The following is a 20,172-nucleotide window of genomic DNA, read 5'->3' as shown; positions in this document are numbered from 1 at the left end:
CTGGTGGATTACAACGAAGAAGGCATTGGAGCATAGAGGTACGACTATTACCTGGAATGTGTTTAAGACCGAATTTTATCAGCGGTTCTTTCCAGTTTCATATAGGAAGGACAAGGGGGCCGAGTTTGCGAATCTGAGACAAGGGCAGTTGAACATTGAGGAATATGTGTCTAAATTCTCTACACTACTGAGATTTGCTCCACATGTGGCCGAGAATGAAGAAGCGGTGGCTGATCAGTTCATCAATGGCTTGAATCCGGAGATATTTACATTGGTGAACACCGGGCGACCAAACAACTTTGCTAACGCCCTGAACAGAGCAAAGGGAGCAGAAGATGGTCTTATGAGACAGAGAAAAGCTTCATATGTTGCCCCAGCACCGATACCACAGCAACCCCCTCCTAGATTCGAGATTGGTAGCAGCAGTAGTGGAAAGAAGGACTATTTGAAAGCCAGAGGAAGACAGTTTAAGAAGTCTGGCAGCAGTTCTTCAAGTTCCAGTGGCTCGAGACAGACTGGTTAGAGCCAAAGTTATACAGAACCATATTGCAGCACTTGTGGAGGGAAGCATTCCACAGAGCAGTGCAGAGGAGTGTTTGGCTCTTGTCGTATATGTCGACAGCAGGGACATTTTGCCCGAGTATGTCCCCAGAGAGGTGCACAGGGATCCCAGGCAGCAGAGTCATCTGGATCAGTGGCTCAGACCGGGAGACGACCATCTGCTGTCCATTCTTTCCAGCCAGCACCGTCTACCCAGTCACAGCAGAGGCCAGGAGGAAGCCAGACAGTTAGCGAGCCTCCGAGACAGCAGGCCAGAGTTTTTGCTTTGACTGAGGAGCAGGCATAGGATGCACCTAATGATGTTGTTGCAGGTAACTGTTTTATTTCTGGTTATCCTGCATATGTATTGATTGATACTGATGCATCACATGCATTTATTTCTGAGAGATTTGCATTGATGCATGCATATCCTGTTGAGTCTCTAGCTGCTGTAGTATCTGTCTCTTCTCCTTTGGGGACAGGTTTGATTTCAGTGAATTCTGTGAAACATTGTATGCTACAGTATGACGGACATGAGATTGAGTTAGACTGTATTGTGCTTGGGTTGTCTGATTTTGACTGTATTATCGGTATCGATATGCTGACCAAGTACAGAGCTACTGTTGATTGTTTCCACAAGATTGTGAGATTCAGACCGGATATGGCTGATGAGTGGAAATTCTACGTTAAGGGTTCTCGATCTAGAATTCCTTTGATATCCGTATTGTCTATGACTAGATTGTTACATAATTGAGCAGAGGGATTCCTTGTCTATTCAGTTGATTTACTGAAATCGAGTCCATCATTGGCTGATTTGCCAGTGGTTTGCGAGTTTGCTGATGTCTTTCCAGATGAGATTCCGGGTTTGCCTCCCATTCGAGAGATAGACTTCAGTATTGAATTGATGCCAGGTACAGTTCCGATTTCGAGGGCTCCGTACAGAATGTCACCGATTGAATTGAAAGAATTGAAAGATCGGTTGGAAGATTTACTGGACAAGGGATACATTAGACCGAGTGTTTCGCCTTGGGGTGCTCCAGTATTATTTGTGAGGAAGAAAGACGGATCTATGAGACTCTGTATCGATTACCGGCAACTGAACAAAGCAACGGTAAAGAATAAATATCCCTTGCCTCGCATTGATGATTTGTTTGATCAGTTGCAGGGTTCTTCTGTATATTCCAAGATCGATCTGAGATCTGGATATCATCAGCTGAGAGTCAGAGATTCTGATATCTCGAAGACAGCATTTAGAACCAGGTATGGACACTATGAATTTATTGTCATGTCATTTGGTTTGACGAATGCACCGGCTGTATTTATAGGATAGATGAACCGTGTTTTTCAGAGATACCTCGATGAGTTTGTAATTATATTCATTGATGACATTTTGATATATTCGAAGAATATGATTGAGCATACTGAGCATTTAAGAACTGTGTTGAGAATTCTGAGGGCTGAGAAATTGTATGCTAAACTGTCGAAATGCGAGTTTTGGTTGAGACATGTTGTATTTCTGGGGCATATTATATCCGGAGACGGTATATCAGTTGATCCCAGTAAGGTTGAGGCAGTGATTTCTTGGCCGAGACTGACATCAGTACCCGAGATTCGTAGTTTTATGGGTTTGGCAGGATATTATCGTCGATTTATTAAATAATTTTTTAGCATTGCCAAGCCAATTACTCAGTTGACTCAGAAGAATGCTCCATTTGTTTGGTCTGAAGAATGTGATACCAGCTTTCTTGAATTGAAGAAAAGACTGACCAGTGCACCGATCTTGACGATTCCATCAGGTACTGGTGATTTTGTGGTTTATTGTGATGCATCTCACCGAGGATTGGGTTGTATTCTGATGCAGCGAGGGCATGTTATTGCTTATGCCTCGAGACAGCTAAAGCCACATGAGACTCGTTACCCAATTCATGATCTTGAATTGGCTGCAATTGTATTTGCTTTGAAGATATGGCGACACTACCTTTATGGTGAGAAGTTCGAAATCTATTCTGATCATAAAAGCTTGAAATATCTCTTTTCACAGTCAGAGTTGAATATGAGACAGCGAAGATGGCTTGATTTGCTTAAAGACTTCGATGGTGAAATCAAGTACTATCCAGGAAAATCTAATGCAGCAGCAAATCCACTGAGTCGAAAGGTATGTTCTTTATCCTTATCGACGATTGGTGTTTCGAATTTGATTGAAGATTGTTGTTTGTCTGTATTGGTATTTGAGACAGATTATAAACCGATGAGATTATATGCTGTTCAAGCCAAACCAGAGCTGATTTTGAGTATTAAAGCGGCTCAGAAAGTTGATCAGAATGTGCAGAATTCGATTGCTATGGTCAGATCAGGACATCGATCAGAATATCAGGTACGTGACAGTGTACTGTATGTGAATAATCGTATTGTTGTGCCGAATGTTTTAGATTTGAAACACCGAATATTGACAGAAGCGCACAACAGTCGTTTTAGTATTCATCCTGGTGGCAGAAAAATGTATAATGATTTAAAGACACAATATTGGTGGAAACAAATGAAATCTGATGTTACTGAATTTGTAGCCAAGTGTCTGAATTGCCAACAGGTGAAAACTGAGAGGAAGAAACCAGGAGGATTGTCACAGAGTTTTTCCATTCCTGAATGGAAATGAGATCATGAAACGTCTGTTATTCGTTTTCTTAAAACGTGCTAGATTTTTTTTTTAAAACATCACTTAGCATCGGCCGAACCATAAAATATTTTTAATATCATTTTAAAAATAAACATCCAACTGTCATTTAAAAATCCAAAGGAAAATATTTTAAAGCATAAAATCGTCAAACATTTTACCAACCTAAAAACATTATTCGAAAAGTATAGCCCATACTATAACCTCTCAAAAATCTCTCATAACATAAATAAAAGAAGTAAAAATATCTTTAACATTACTTAAAATCATAAATCATAACTAGTGCGGAAAACTAGCGTCGGTCCTCGGGTTATGTGCACCTTCAGTCCAGTCAAGTCAACCATCAAGACCTCCATTATCATATTCATAATCAATATCACCTGCATCAATCACACCTAGTGAGTCTAAAAACTCAACACGTCATATTCTTGATAACGAGTACTACATAATACAGTTAACATATAACAGTGAAAAATACTTGTACTTAAAATATCGTTTTCATGAAGATGCATAAACATAAATATTTTCGTAAACATTTTCATGATGCATAAAACATTTTCAAAAGACATAAACATATAACTTAAACATATTCATATTCATGTCCATATTCGTATTCATATTCATGTTCGTGTTCATGTTCGTGTTTGTTGAATTCAGATCGTTGATTGTGACTCGTATTCTCAAACGTATTGGGCCATGGATCCATCCAAAGAAAACCACAGTACTTGGCGGCGGGGACACCAGCAACACTCTCACCGGTCAACTGGGCCTTGGCCTACGTATTAACATATTCGTATTCGTATCACGTATTCGTATTCGTATCCGTATCCAAGGAAACACGATCGTCGGGCTTCCACTGGGACCATAACCCTCACGATATTTCCAACATGTAGTAGTCACAATCCCTTCACGTCCTTCAACATGTTATCATCACTTAATAAAAACATGCATAATATCATTTTTATTTTGAAACCAAGCATGCAACATATCTTTTAAATGTCCAATTTAAATCATAAAAAAATCATAGACATTTAAAAATCACAACTTAACATATTAAAAATCATAAACATCCATGAACATTTTAAAAATCATATTTCAAAATATAAAAATTCTTAAACATGTGAAATAATCATATTAGTATACAAAACATCAAATAGGGCACTGCCATGACGTTTACTAATTTTTAAGTGTAAAAAGATCGTTTTACCTCTGGACGTAAAATTTCACGTTTTTGACTTTTTCTTAATTCCATTGACTCTAACATGTCCCAAATAGTTATTTAAGCCTACAAGAATTTTCTCATATTTTTATTTAGCTTAATTCGAGGACTTTTAAATTAATCTTTAAATATAACGTATTAATGCGTTTTAATCCCGAATTAAACCAAACCTTAATATAAAATTCCCAAATTATAAACTTAGACTTTTAATAATTATTTAAGCTGAAACCTAATTTTTCATAATTTTATGAAGCTTAAAACTAGTGTTTCAATAAACTCGTTAATTAGCGTTTCGTGAGGCGATTAAATCCCGATTAAATCCAAAACTCGTTATTTTGATCCCAAATTTTAAACATAACATTTTTAATATTTATTCTACCCTCCCAAGTCATGAGCCACCCCCGTGGACCCATGGATTCAATTTTTGTCTTTAAAATCTCGTTTTTGACACATCGACGAACACGCCGAGCCATCTCCCAATTTACTCGAGCCACGCCCGAGCCACCTTGAACCAAAACCTAGCCAACCCACCTAGGGACCCTACTGACAAAGCCCAGCCCAAACAACCAGCCCTAGCCTGACCAAAAACGTCCTGGAAGTCGACCTAAAATTCTGCACGTGTGTGTGTTTGTAGTGTCCTTGTTGCATTGGGACTCCTAGCCGCCTAGGACTCTACCAGCCCCTAACCACCGACCACCCATGACCCTAACCTTCCCTGGACCACGCCCAGACCAAGCCCAGACCGACCCAAGCCTTGGAACTCAAGCAGCAACCCACTGGACCTTGACAGCACTTCACGCACAACCCTTGCTTCCATGTGCCTACCTCATGTTTCTGGTACCAGCAGCCTGCCCAGCCGTCCCAGACCCTGGCCCGACCCTTGTGCACCCCCTTAGGACCATAAAGACCTAGTATAGCCCAGCCCAAGCCCCCTAGCCGAGCCCCTTAACCCTGCACAAACTTCTGAAACCTGCGCACAATTTCTGCCAATTCTCGGGTAGGAGTCCTTGATGGATAGGACTCCTCCCAGCCCACTTATTTCGAATCCTAGTGTAGAAACCGTAAATCAGTTTACGTATAAGCCATGCATAATTCTAGATTTTTAAATTTAATTGACTTCATTGCATGATTATTTTAAATGCATTTATTTGAAGTTAGTTATTCATTATTTCAGTTCAGTAGTTTGATTTTTAGCATTTCAGTTCTTTCAGTGAGGCCGGATTGGAGTTGGAGTTTTGAGGTAGAATTTAAGATCCAGAAAATATTTCCAGAAGTTAATTTAGCTAGCAAGTAAGTTCATTTAAGTTAGAAAGGGAGGTTTGAGGATTTAATTTAATTATTTGAGGTGATTAAGAAATAAGCTCATTTAAGTTGCATAATTAAGGGGTTAGCTCACCAAATTAATTAAAGGATTAGTAAAGTTTTTAAGGGTTATTAATTCACTAGATAATTATTTTTCCCTTCCTTTTATTTAGTGAATTTCGGCCACCCCCTTAGACTATTAAACAATTCATTTGCCTTGCCACCTTTGACCCTTTCTTGTATTTAATTAGGAAGATAATTCTTTGATCTTTCTAGCACCATTTAATGATCTAATTAGCATTATCCTATCCTAGTCTAGCATGTAAAAATCGGCCACTACCTCTAGAAACATCCACCAACTCATTTGATATCAAACTAGAATTCAAAATTTAAAATGAGAAGACTTGGTCTTGGATCTTCCTTATATCTTGCACCCACTTCCCTCACCCTCCTAACCATCTTTTCCCCCCTCTCCTTTTCGAAAATTCAGAGTGAATTCAGACTCATTTTCAGAGGTAAAAATCGTGAGGTACATAGCCAAAAAGAAGAGAGAAAAATCGAGAGCAAGGTAAGGTAGAAAAGGAAGCCACTCCGTCTCCTCCGCGCCGTCTCGTCTCTTCTTTTCGTTTTCATTTCAAACGATAACCAGGCATGTCTAGATTCTTTCTAAACCTCAATCAAGTCATATTATCATTTATTTTTCAGTATATGATCATGTTTATTCAAGCAAAAACCGAGATACATGTCAAAACATTTTGAAACAACACATGCAGAATTTTTGATATTCCTTGGATAGCTTCACGTTTTTCTTGGTTTGTGAGTTTCAGTTGATTGGTTCGACTCCAGGCTCCCAAGGTGACTTATATACATGTAATAGGATGCATTAGAACCACATTTGTCCATCGGTTTCAGCCCATGCTCGCTGGAAAGAAAGAAATGACAGCAACACCATTTGTGTCCCTTTTTGAGTTCGAAAATTCAGTTTGGTTGTCAAGGAGGAAGGATATGATCTTGGCTGCCCTAGGGGCCTATAGCCATGGTTAGATCACTCTCCTAGCATGTCTAAGACGTGACTAAGTTGCCCTTTTGGTGGCTTGGTCCATGGCTCATCGGTTTTTAATAAAAACATCACAACCGCCCCTATGTCCCTTCGGCCCTTACAATTTCAGCATATTCGGTTTCGGTTTTGGTTGCTTGGTATGGATCTTGGTTGGCCTATGGCCCATAGCCACGGTTCATACCATGCCCCTATATGTCTAGATCGTGCCAGGGTCAATCAAATGGCCACTGGAACGACGCAAGACATCGATCTAGGCAAAACACTACACACGCATGCACGTTGGTTCTCGGTTGGAGTTTCGGTTGAGTTTTGGTGTGACGCGGATTGTGGCTGGCCTAGGGCCCTTAGCCATGGTTCAAATCACTCCTTGGGATGTTGGTAAGAGTCTCTGGTCGGTGGTTCACGCCCCAATGGCTGGTAGTCTCGAAAACAACACAAGTTACACGATTGTACAGTTGCTGGAAAATTACAGCAAGTTTCTGTGTCGGTTCGGTGGCTCGTTCGAGTTCTTAGTTGGCTTTTAGCCCATGGCCTTGGACTGAACAATGCCTCATTGAGTTAGGAAGGTCATGTTTTTGACCGTTTGTCATTTGGATCATTTTTGAGGTCGTACGAGAATTTACGGTGCGATGTGCCAAATTGACTCTCGAAAGAGCGTTTCGTGTTTTGGCCTCCATTCCACCTAGATCTCGACCCTATCATTTTAGGAGCATTATTTTATGATTTTTCAGCGTATTTTAATCATGACTATACGTCGGTTCGGTGTCGTTTTAGGTTGGCTCGGAGTCATGATTAAATGCGAAGTCATTAGGCATCATAGTCGCATCTTTTGAACGTAAATTGCGTAGTTGGTCATGTTTAAGCTATTGCATTGCATATTTTTCATAGCACAGTTAGGTTGCAGCGAGTCTGGGGACGATCCAATCCAATCCAGTTGGTAAAATTACGGGACATTTTCATCATGCCAGTTAATTATTTTACGTGCATTAAATAGAAAATGATTATTTTTGAGATTTATGCGATATGGCTTGTGGTTCATTCACTATGTAGGAGTGTTATTTTATACGGTCGCCAGTGACCGATCAGTTCAGTATGGTACCACCCGGTCGCCAGTGACCGGCCAGCTCAGTTTAGTTTCAGCCTCCCCGGTAGCCAGTTACCGATCAGTTCAGCTTAGTGCAGTGGCCACAGGCGTAAAACATAATCTCAACAGAAAATCAGTTATTTCAGTACAGGCTCCAAGGAGCAAACATTTTTTTTTACTATGATTATCAGTTCAGTTATGCACGTATTATAATTGCTCAGTACAGATTATTTTCAGCATGCCTCAGGACAGGATATGTTAACTCATGCATATTTTAATTCAGATTTTTACTCGTTACCTGCGATATATGCATGCTGAGTCTTTAGGCTCACTAGACTTGATTGTTGTAGGTACTGATGAGGCCAGGGCCGAGGGCGGGGACCAGTGAGCCAGCTTGGGTCGGCAGTAGTGGCACCCGAGGACCTCAGAGCAGCAGTTGTTATTTTATTCCGCAAACATTTTATCAGTCGTTGGATATTTTTTTTAAATTGTGATTTTTGGCAAACTTTATTTCCTTCCGCTGCAATATTTTGAAATATTGAACTTGATTCACCAGTGATTTTATGAATGAGGCCATTTAAGTTCTTTTAAAAAGAAAATTTTTAATTTTCCGCAAATTTTCAAACAAGAAGTTTTAGGGCACTTTACACCTAGCATGGCTATGACCCTACCCTTGACTCCCCCACAGCCCTGGCTAGCCCTGGAACAAAGCCTAGCCCTTAAGAACAAAAACCAAAGCCTAAACTCTCCAAGACCGCAACTTGCTGCCAGCCTTTGTTTATGATCGTGTGATGTTATTTGGTTGAGTTCTAAGGCTCCTAAAATTGCTTACAACTTGCCCCTTAGCCTCCTAATTCATGGCAGCCCCTTTAACAACATGAAAACATGATTTTTGGAATTAAAAACACAAGTTTAAAGCATGTATGCACATAGTTGCGAAAATAGGACTTGTGTGAATTGTTTTCATGCAAATTCATAAACAATTACATAATATGGTGTAATGATGAGTAAAGGGAGAATATGGCGTGCCTTTGCGTTTTTAACGCACGAATATCCGTTGACGAAGCGAAGAACGGCGACGAGAAACGACGGCTTGAAAAATCTATCAAACTTGATGCTTTTTCCTTCCACTTTTGATGTGTGTGCCGTGTGTTGTGTTTTGGGAGAAAGAATTTGAATTGAAAAGGGGTGTGGGGCGTGAGTTTCCTTGAGGTTTGGGAAGGTTTTAACATAATTAAATACTAAATAATTCACTAATTAGGACTTAGGCCTATCAAGCTAACAAATTAGGCCCATTAGTCTTAATTAGGATATTAAAAATAATTTTGCTTAATAAAATTTGTGAATTTATTAGCCGGGTTGCCAAAACGTTTATATTTTTGTTGAAAATCCAACACCGATAAAATTACGTCCCGGCGTATAAAATCACCTCAAAACCTCATATTTTCAAAAATAAGAAAAAGTATCACCCTTAATTAAAAACATTTAACCAATAAAAACATTTTCTATTTTTCAGCCATCGGTCTCCGTTCCTCGATCGCAACTCGAATAACCTTTAAAAATATATTTTAATGCAATCATGTAGAAAAATATATTTTAAACATGCAATTATGCACAACATAATTAATTAATGCAATTAAAACATTTAATTAAAATACAAGAGAATTTAATAATTGCATGCATGTGGTTTACGTGGACCTTAAAATTTTCGGAGCGTTACAGATCACATTTCCCTGGATTTTGTGACACAGTTACCACGTTCCTCCAGAGGTTGCGATGCAATTTGGGTCGTGATTAATCGATTGACCAAATCTGCATGCTTTATTCCATACAAGATGACGTACCGATAAGATCAGATGGCCGAAATCTATGTCAGAGAAGTGGTCAGATTGCACGGAGTGCCGAAGTCGATTGTATCAGACCGTGATCCTCGGTTTACTTCGCACTTTTGGCAGAGTTTGCAGCAGGCTCTAGGTACGAAGTTACATTTGAGTACCGCATATCATCCACAGATCGACGGACAGTTAGAGCGGACGATTCAGACATTGGAAGATATGCTGAGAGCTGTAGTGCTTGACTTTAGCATTAACTGGCAGGATGCCTTGCCTCTTTGCGAGTTTTCGTACAACAATAGCTATCAGACGAGTATTGAGATGGCTCCATTTGAGGCATTGTACGGAAAGAAATGCAGATCCCCTCTGTATTGGGATGATATCTCTGAGGTACCTGAGTTTGGACCTGATATGATTAGAGATATGACAGAAAAAGTGAAGCTGATTCAGAAGAGAATGAAGACAGCTCAAGATAGACAAGCCAAATATGCCAATGTTCGACGTAGACCATTGGTATTTGAGGCAGGAGACCGAGTATTTTTAAAGATTTCACCTTTCAGAGAAGTTGTCATATTTGGCAAGAAAGGGAAGCTGTCTCCACGATATATTGGGCCGTACGAGATTCTCGAGAAGATAGGAGATCGTGCCTATCGACTCGCATTACCGCCTTCTCTATCTGGAATACATGATGTTTTTCATGTATCTATGCTGCGGAAGTATCTCCCTGATGATTCTCACATTATTCAGCCAGACGAGGCAGAACTTGATGAATCTCTGAGTTACATCGAGAAACCAATCCAGATTATTGATCGTAAAGAAAAACAGCTCAGAACGAAGACTATTCCGCTTGTGAAAGTTCAGTGGACTCGTCATGGCATTGAAAAAGCTATTTGGGAGACTGAATCAGACATGAGACAAGAGTTCCCAGAGTTATTTCATTGATGTGAGATTTCTGTTTAGCTTCTGTTATATCTTCTTATCTTATGTGAATTGATTGCCTGCGATTTCGAGGACGAAATCATGTCTCAGAGGGGGAGAATTGTAAGGCCCGAGATTTTATCATCTTAATCCGAGATTATTGAATTTATGAATTTTTAGAATGTTGAGTCATATTCCATGGTTTTACAATTTCATAGGATTGAAATTGAATTAAAAAGAGTTGTGAGGACCAAATTGCAAATAGTAAAGATTTCAGGGGCTAAAAGGCAATTAATGGAATTGAGTGGGACACTTGTCCTCACCATGTAAATTGATATAAAATCTTCATTCCTTTACAAACGATTTCAGCCAAGGAACCGAGAAGAATTCTAGGAAATCCCACGAGACTTTATTTTGATTTAAATTGCGATTTTGCAAGATCCGTCTATCAGAATTTGGTTCCGGACACAGTACTGTACTCCTCTTGCTACGAGCTACAACTGGACGTAAGTTTTATTGAGTTTTAGTATCATTTGATAATATGATGTTGTAGGAATTTGATATGATTCATATATGATGTTCTTGACATGTTAGACATCATAGAATCGAAGTCAGATTGAAAAACAGATCGATTATGGAATTGTTATGATTTTTCAGATTATATTGATTGATATTGGCTAGATTTGGATTGTTAACTGATTACAGCTGGTATTGGACACGAGTTATGATTTGTAATTAATATCTGTTGATATTGTATTGACGGGGTTATCGGGATTGTGCCGTTATGCTGTTAATTTTGAATTAGATTCAGATTGATCGGATTTAGTATTGAATTGGGAATGGAATGTTGATATTACTATTCTCGATATGTCATTTCAGATTGACAGAGACAGTCTTGAATTCAGAATTTCCAATTCTTCAGACCGAGACTATGAACGAAAGGTATAAGTCAATGTGGTACCGGGAAAACGACTCGAGTATGATATACTTGAGTTTCTCTAAATCACATACTTATTGTTATTATGTGCATTGATTTGAATTGATATGCTTTTTCTATTGATTTATAGAAAGCATGTATTAGACGAGTATTAGACGAGTGCTCTTGTGACATAAGTGCCAGATAGTGATGGAATCGTCACTGGCACATTGCACATTGTCACAGGACAGTGATTTGGCGATAGTGCTAAAGTCTGTGACGGATAGGTCAAGACACCGGATGTTTGGTTATATCGTTTGAATAGAATTGGAGTTTCTTCTATTACTGAAATTCGATATAGGAATGCCAACGTCTGGAAACCAGGATCCCTAGACTAGGAATGAGTCTAGTCTGAGACGTAGAGTCACGAGTCTGATTGACAGTTTTATATTGATTATGTTTTCAGATTTGATACATATTACTGATATTTGTTACATGCTTTTACATTGTTTATATGATCGCATGTTTCATTGATTTATACTGGGATTTTATTCTCACCGGAGTTATCCGACTGTTGTCGTGTTTGTATGTGTGCATGGCAACAGGTGGGACAGGATCAGGGTCGAGGAGATGATGAGTGATCGTGATTAGAGTGGAGACTACGGACTTTGACGTTGCTGTAGATAGGATTCAACACTTGACATTTTTTGTTGAACCTTAGTTTGAGTTTGATGCTTGTTGTACAAGACTTGTACCTTTATACTGATATGTATATTAGATTTAATTCCATTACATTTCGCATTTAAAAAAAATTAGACCCTTTTATTATAATGAATTGAATTTTCCCAATGATGATTAAGAATATGATTAGTGTCCGGGTCGCCACATATATATAAGCTTAAGGCCTATTAATTAAAATAAATACTTAATAGGCTTTAACAATTAATTACTCTAGTACAAATAGTTTAATTAATTAATCTCTTAAAGTCCAATTAAGAACTTTAATGATATATATGTTGGTCTTGTACTACTACAAGCTCATTATACATATACCCATTACATTTAATTTAAATCTTTTTATATATTCAACATTTGAATCTAATATTTAAATTATAAATTCAACTCCTTTCACCTCCAAAATTTAATGGTCATAAATTCAACTCTTTGAATTTATTTCTCAATTTTTTTCTATAAATTCAACTCCTTTAATTTATTATCTTAATGTTTTATATAAATTCAACTCCTTGAATTTATTATCTCAATGGGGACAAAATAATTCAGTACTTGTGTGACCCTCAATGGTTCAGGGATACTGATAGTCGTGGGTTCACAACTCTTTGTGATTCAGTACATAATCTTTTATTCCGGCTTACCCTAATTTGCCTCATTCTATGTATCAATAATTGATCATGAGAATGTGAGAAATCATATTTCTGATTAAACCGATCGAATTATGGTAAGAGCGTCTGGTAGCATCGCCCCATGATTCCCTAGATATCACTGCTAGTGTCTGCAAGAACCAGTCAGTTATGATTAACGTACAGTAAGGTCCCTTCATCTCATATATCCCGATCGAATCTGCAACCATTGGTTCATCGAGGGTTGCATAAGAATTCGATAACTAGTTGACACATATTTGAGAATTAATAGTCGCATCGCATGTACAATTGGAGAACTTTTTCTTTAACATACATCTCATACTCTGGCCAGAGATTCCATGCACTATTATTTCATCAGATCACACAGGATATCCACACTCGTAGGTGAGCAGTGAATTCCCGACTACAATGCACTGGCTCCTACATGCGTCGCAACTGTACCCAATCTCGCCACCTGATGACCCTCTTGGAGTCGATAAACGAGTCAAAGCACAGCCCTAGCATATAGAGCCTCAGTGTTGTCCCGAGTCATAAGGACTAATGGTGTACAATCACATCCACGGATTTATCCTCTCAATGAATGATAAGCACTTGGAAAGTCCTAGGGAGGCAGTTCAATATAATCATCATATGACTACCCATCTGCATGTTTTACATCTCTATGCTCTTATCAAAAAACGCGGTACACAAAATCACAGATCCTAGTATCGAGCTCAAGCGACCTTTATCCATGTTTTAGGATGCTGAATCGACTAGGAACGAATTTAGATTATACATTGTTTACAAATGAGTTTCAACATCGAATTATTATTCATTTTTATTAAAGCATAATCAAGGTCTTTATCTATGTTGATCACATGGGTATACAAATAAAGAAATAACAAATCATGAAATAATGAATTTATTAAAATAAAGATTGTTTATTACAACCGAGTCAATAAATTTCCGAGCCAACAGTTGGCTTAAAGGGCATCTACTCTAACAATCTCAGACTTGCCCTAGAGCCAACTACCCATAAACTTTAATCACATTGCTTCACGATGCTTCTCAAACAATGGTCCTGGAAAGTGCTTTGTAAGTGGATCAACAACATTATCTATAGAGGGGACTCTTTCGGCTGATATATCTCATCTTCCCACAATCTCCTGGATGATGTGTAACTTCCTCAGTATATGTTTAGATCGCTGATGAGATCTTGCTTCCTTTGCTTGCGCAACGGCACCAGTGTTGTCGCAGTACATTGGGACTTGAACAACTCCATTAGAAATAACGCCCAACTCTTGGACAAAATTCGTCATCCAAACTGCCTTTTTGGTTGCAACAGATGCAACAATGTATTCAACTTTAGTGGTGGAATCTGCAACGGTATTGCTTGGAACTTTTCCAAGAGACAACCACACCATTTAGCATTAATACAAAACCAGAGGTTGTTGAAAACTTAATTTCGAAGCTTGACAAACTGGAACAACTGATCAAGAAAACTGAAAGTAACTGAACTGAAACCTCGTACCTGATAGTTGCCCGAATTGAAAATTAATGAATATATAATCAAAGACAAATAAACTGATATAAGCTAACTGAAGTTGTGCAGTCAACTGGACGATCAGTTGAGAACAGATCGGTTAATTCTAATCAGTTAATCCTATCAGCTTTACACGTCATCAGTTAAAGGGACGTAGCCAACAACCGACAATTTGTACAAGAACAGAAGGAACGCTGCATTTAAGAAAATCTACACTGTACGAGTGTCAGAAGAATGTTGACGTGGCTTTTCAATGGATATAAAGATTCAAATGCATTCATGGTTACCGTTGAAAGCAAAGCCTATAAATAGCCGATAAGATCAGCTGAAGAGAGGTCACCGAGTTATCCATCTATTGAAACCTCATTACAAGTTTAGCAAAACTCTGCACATATTCTTTCAAGCCTATTTTTCAAAAAGATAACGCTTATTATGCAGATCAATAGCTTTCAGGCTATACATTGAGCTAAAAGCACAAAACACTTATTGTTGTATTTTTCGATCTTGTAGAGATCAGTTGTGCTAAGAAATTACATATCAGTTGAGTACTGATAAACTGTATTGATACTAAGAATTTCAGTCTTGGCAGTGTTAAGTCCAAACTGAAGTGGGTTTGTACAAATCATTGTATAGATCAAGGTAACGTAGAAGTATTTAAAATCTCCGAACATACATAAAATCTTGTGTTCTTATTAGTTATATTCTATAAGTCCTTCAGTTATTTTCGCACTTTTACAAATTAAGTTAAATGATTGACATTGACAACAAGATTCGTGAACTAAGTTTATCACTAAACCGATTCAACCATCGAAGAAGTTGTGAAAATTGTCAAGTGTTTATTCAACCTCACCTTTCTAAATACTTTTTCACACCCAAGCTGTAATGCCCGAGATTTTATTCTGTTAATCTGCGGTTATTGATTATTAATTGATGTAATTATAGACGGACCAGTCTGGGACCAGATTTGGTAAAGCATGTGATTTGAGATGTGCGAGGACAGAACCCCTCGCGCATATGCGCGACCAGGAGGCGCGCATATGCGCAAGCAGGGCAGAGAACCTCGTGCATATGCACGAGATAGGGCGCGCATATACGCGAGATAGGGCGCGCATATGCCAGGAAGAAATGCCGAGACAGTAGGTCTCGCGCATATGCGCGGGGTCAGGGCGCGTATATGCGCGAGCAGAGGAAATCTTGATGCCGAGACCAGTAGGTCTCGCGCATATGCGCCGAGGAAGGTCGCGCATATGCGCGAGACGTGCAGCTTATAGATTAAGCCACATGGCTTTAACATGCATTGTATATAGATAAAAAATTTCATTTTCTTTAGAAATCTTCAACGAGGAACCGAGAGCTTCTCCAGGGGAATTGTCAAGCTTTTGTGTATTAGAATTTGATTTACGCAAGATCTGACCGTCAGAATTCAATTCGAGTTCAGTACCGTGTTTTTATCGACAAGAGCTTTAGAAGGACGTAAGTTTTTTTCTTTTTCGATATGATTTGAAAATCTGATATGGAAGGAATTATGATATGACTGATATTATCTGTTCCTGAGATGGTTGTAATTGTATAATCGGAATCAGAACAGAGAGCGTATGAAATGATTATCATTTTCAGATTGAATTTTATTGAGATTATACAGATTTGATATCAGATTGAGTTTGTTATCGATTATGAGTTATGATTTGTACCTGTTGATATTGTATTGCTGGGTATATCGAGATTGCATCGTTATGCCATTGAAACAGAATTAGATTATGTTCTGATTATATCCAGTATTGATTGGGTTGTATATTGATATTGTACTCCTCAATATTGTCAATGCCAGATTGAGAATTGACAGCTTCGAATTCTAGACTTCGACTTCGTCAGATCGACAAAAGAAAGGTATAAATCAATGTCAAACCGGGAAGATACGATTTGAGTTAGATTCGACTTGAGTTTTCCAAAACCACATACTTTATTTTATTGCATTGATGTTTGCAATTCATGAGATTGATATGCTTAGTCTATTGATTTATAGCAAAGCATGTATTAAGTCATGGACTGATGTGCCTAGTCATTGGCTGAGGTGCCAAGTCTTTGGCGGATGTGCCAAGACACTGGATGTTTGGTTTATATCGATGTTGTTTAGGAGCAGATCGACTTCTATTGCTGAGATTCGATATAGTGTGCCAATGTCCAGGAACCGGGATTCCTAGATTAATGAAGAGTCGAGTCAGAGATTATGAGTCAAGAGTTTGATTTACAGTTTTATATCGATTCATGTCTTTCAGATTATGATGTATGTTATTGATAATTATTCCATGCTTTTATATCTGTTTATATGATTGCATGTATACATTGTTTATACTGGGAATATATTTCTCACCGGAGTTATCCGGCTATTGTTGTGTTTGTATGTGTGCATGACAACAGGTGGGACAGGATCAGGGTCGAGAAGAGGATGAGAGATCAAGATTAGCGTGGAGATCCAGATAAGTTTTGTGTTCTGCTAACGTCTCTCAGGAAATATTTTCATTAAGAGATTAGCTACTAAGGACTTGATAGATTCCGAGGCCACTCATTCTTTCATCTTGGAGACGTTTGCTAACCACTTGGATATCAAGACCATCGGCCTTGACGTGAATTATTCCGTGACAGTCCCATCAGGGGAAGAGTTGTCAGCTAATAGCGTGGTCAGAGACATTGATCTTGAACTGCAACGCCACCTAGTGTATGCAGATTTGATTGTGTTGCCGATGCCAGAATTTGACATTATCTTGGGTATGGACTGGCTGACGAAGAACCGAGTCCTGATTTTCTTTCAAAAGAGGTCAGTATTGGTTAGACCGTTGGGTATGGAGCAATTTCTCTTTGAGCCAACTAGAGGGGGAAGTTTCCCTCGCATGATTTCTTGCGTGCAGGCACGGAAACTTATTTCCAAGGGGTGTCAGGTTTTCTTGGCCAGCATCATTTCAACACCTGACATACCCACTCCATCATTATCAGAGCTGCCAGTAGTCAGAGACTTCCCAGACGTCTTTTGTAAGGACCGTGTATCGTATTATCATAAATCCTGTGTGATTATCGATAATTTATGAAATTGATATGTGATTATGCAATTGATGTATATTATGACAATGAAATTGAGAAAATGAATATAAAATATGAGTTGACGTTGTAAGAGCTCGAGTGGAGAAGCCGGGCGCCAATATAGTACAAAAGTCAATATTTGTACAGAACATGTGGCGCCCGGGCGGTAGAAAGTGACCGCCCGAGCGCCAGGGTATGTAAAATGTGTATTTGGGCAGAACACTTCGCGCCCGAGCGATAGTTTGTGACCGCCCGAGCGCGATGCAAGTGTTAGGCGGACAGAACCCTCCGCGCCCGAACGGTAATATTTGACCGCCCGAGCGCGGTACATATATTTCTCGGGGACAGAATGTCTCGCGCTCGGGCGCGAGAATTCTACCGCCCGAGCGCGTAGGCGGTGGAGATAAGAATGAGTTCTTTCATTCGTTTTCTTCATTTTACATTTCAGAGAATTCGAGAGACACGAGAGATTCGATTTTCTTCCGTCCAAATAGACTTCGAAACGTTGTCTAAACGCGAAATAAATTATATATTTGTGATCTTCGCGTCGAGGGCTTCTGACTGAGCTAATTTTCTTCTAGTTCCAGCAGCTCTAAATAGCAAAGTGCTGGAATAACATGTATTCGAAGTTGAATTTCCTGTATGTATTAGAATAACCGACAATAAACTCATATTTGAAGTCGGAATTGAATTATGATATGATTATGATTTGATATGAATTTTTGAAGTTTCAAAAGATATTTGAAACTCATATTAATGATTTGGAGTATGTTATTGATTGGAATGAGTATGTTATTGATGTAGATAAAGTGTAATATCAATATCTTCAGGCTACATCAACTGGAAACGAAGAATTGAGGTATGTTGCGACCGGATAACATACGACAGATATCTGTATTATATGATATATGTTGGATTGATTTGACTGATTATATTGAGAATATGTGTCTATATGCCTTAATTATTGAGTTTATGTGGCATACATGACATTGAGATTTGGATATCGATGTATAAAATAAATGTTTTGTTAACACACATCGTTTGATGCATACATCGATACATGACATGCACGTTGAACTATGATCCTTGGATACCCTGATATGATTTGATTGGATTCTGGGGTTTGTGAACACAATGCTATGTTTGGTATTATATGACCCTTAAAAACATAGACATTTGTGGCCCCGATGATTGGATATGAGATTTGGGATTTGATGGCGCTTTGTCGATGCTATCATACGAGTATCCCTTATTGAGGCCGGTGTGCCAGCTCGAGCATTGACTTGATAGCGATTCGTTTGATTCTGACATGTGCCCAGTGGATGGGCATTTGACCCGATACCTCCACGACATACATGCATTGCATACCATATATCATTGTTTAGATACTTGTGGTATATATGATGGTTGTTCCATACGGAGCTTTCCTCACCCCCAAGGGGGGGCTGTTGTCTTTGTGTGTGGACAATGGCAGGTATCCCAGGATATCAGTAGACCGGAGAGGATACTTCTGGAGGGAGTCACAGTTGAGTTGAGGTTTATGTTTTGTTCCCAGTATATATGTATATGTATTTATATACCGGGGCATGTCCCGATGACATGAGTTTTTTGTATATGATTGGTTTTGATTACGTGTGGGCATGTTTATGATGTGAGATGAAATACTATTTTTAGTATTCAAATTAAATGATTTGGGCTCATTGTAAAGAAAATTTAAACTCGTTTTTCGTTGTAATTAATTAACCCCTAATCAGATTGTATTATAATAACGATTAGGAGCTAAGAGCCCCATACTATATGGTATCAGAGCATAGCTGAGAATGCTCGATTGAGTTTTGTGTACACTTGAATAGGCACAAATGAATTGTGCGTATGTGTTTGATTTATTTGTATTACTTGCTCTTACTTGATTTGATTTGAGTAAGTATCTGATGAGATTGATGATATGAGATTATGATATTACGAAATTGATATTGATTTGTGATATTCATCATTTGATTTGTAGATGGATCCCACAAATGAAACTGCGGGTAGCAGTACTGAGAGAATAGTTGGGCAATTTGAAGGATTGTCCATGCATGTAGTGATGGCTCGATTCCAGGATCTGAAACCACCTAGGTTCTTTGGCACTGAGAGTGCTGAAAGAGCAGAGGCCTGGTTAAAGGATATCGAGCATTTGTTTAATATTGTTGAATATTTCAAGGCTCGGAGACTGAAACTTGCTCTTTATCAGTTGAAAGACCGAGCTAAATCTTGGTGGGAAGCCGCTGAGATTGGATTGAAAGAGGCCGGGATTGAAGTCACATGGGATGTCTTCAAGGCCCAGTTTTTGGAGCAGTATTCCCCTCCATCCTATTATATTGCTCAGGAGAATGAATTTAATAATCTGCAGCATGGAACGATGACTGTTGCAGAATATGCTTCGAAATTTTCTACTTTGTTGAAGTATGCACATCACGTAGCTGGGAATGCGAAGGCAAAATATAACAGGTTTGTGAATGGATTACATCCTGCTATATATACTTATATTGTTTTTGGATTGCCTACCAGCTACGCAGAGGCAGTTGAACGAGATAAGGCAGCCGAGGCTGGACTTAGGCGGGGAGGTCCAAGGTATACTCCTCCACCTCCAGTGTCAGCTCAGCAGCCTACTT

Source organism: Primulina tabacum, chromosome 14 (assembly GCF_025594145.1).
Source record: "Primulina tabacum isolate GXHZ01 chromosome 14, ASM2559414v2, whole genome shotgun sequence".
NCBI classification, from domain to species: domain Eukaryota; kingdom Viridiplantae; phylum Streptophyta; class Magnoliopsida; order Lamiales; family Gesneriaceae; genus Primulina; species Primulina tabacum.
The sequence above is the reverse complement of the archived record's forward strand: the minus strand, read 5'-3'. Positions refer to the sequence as shown.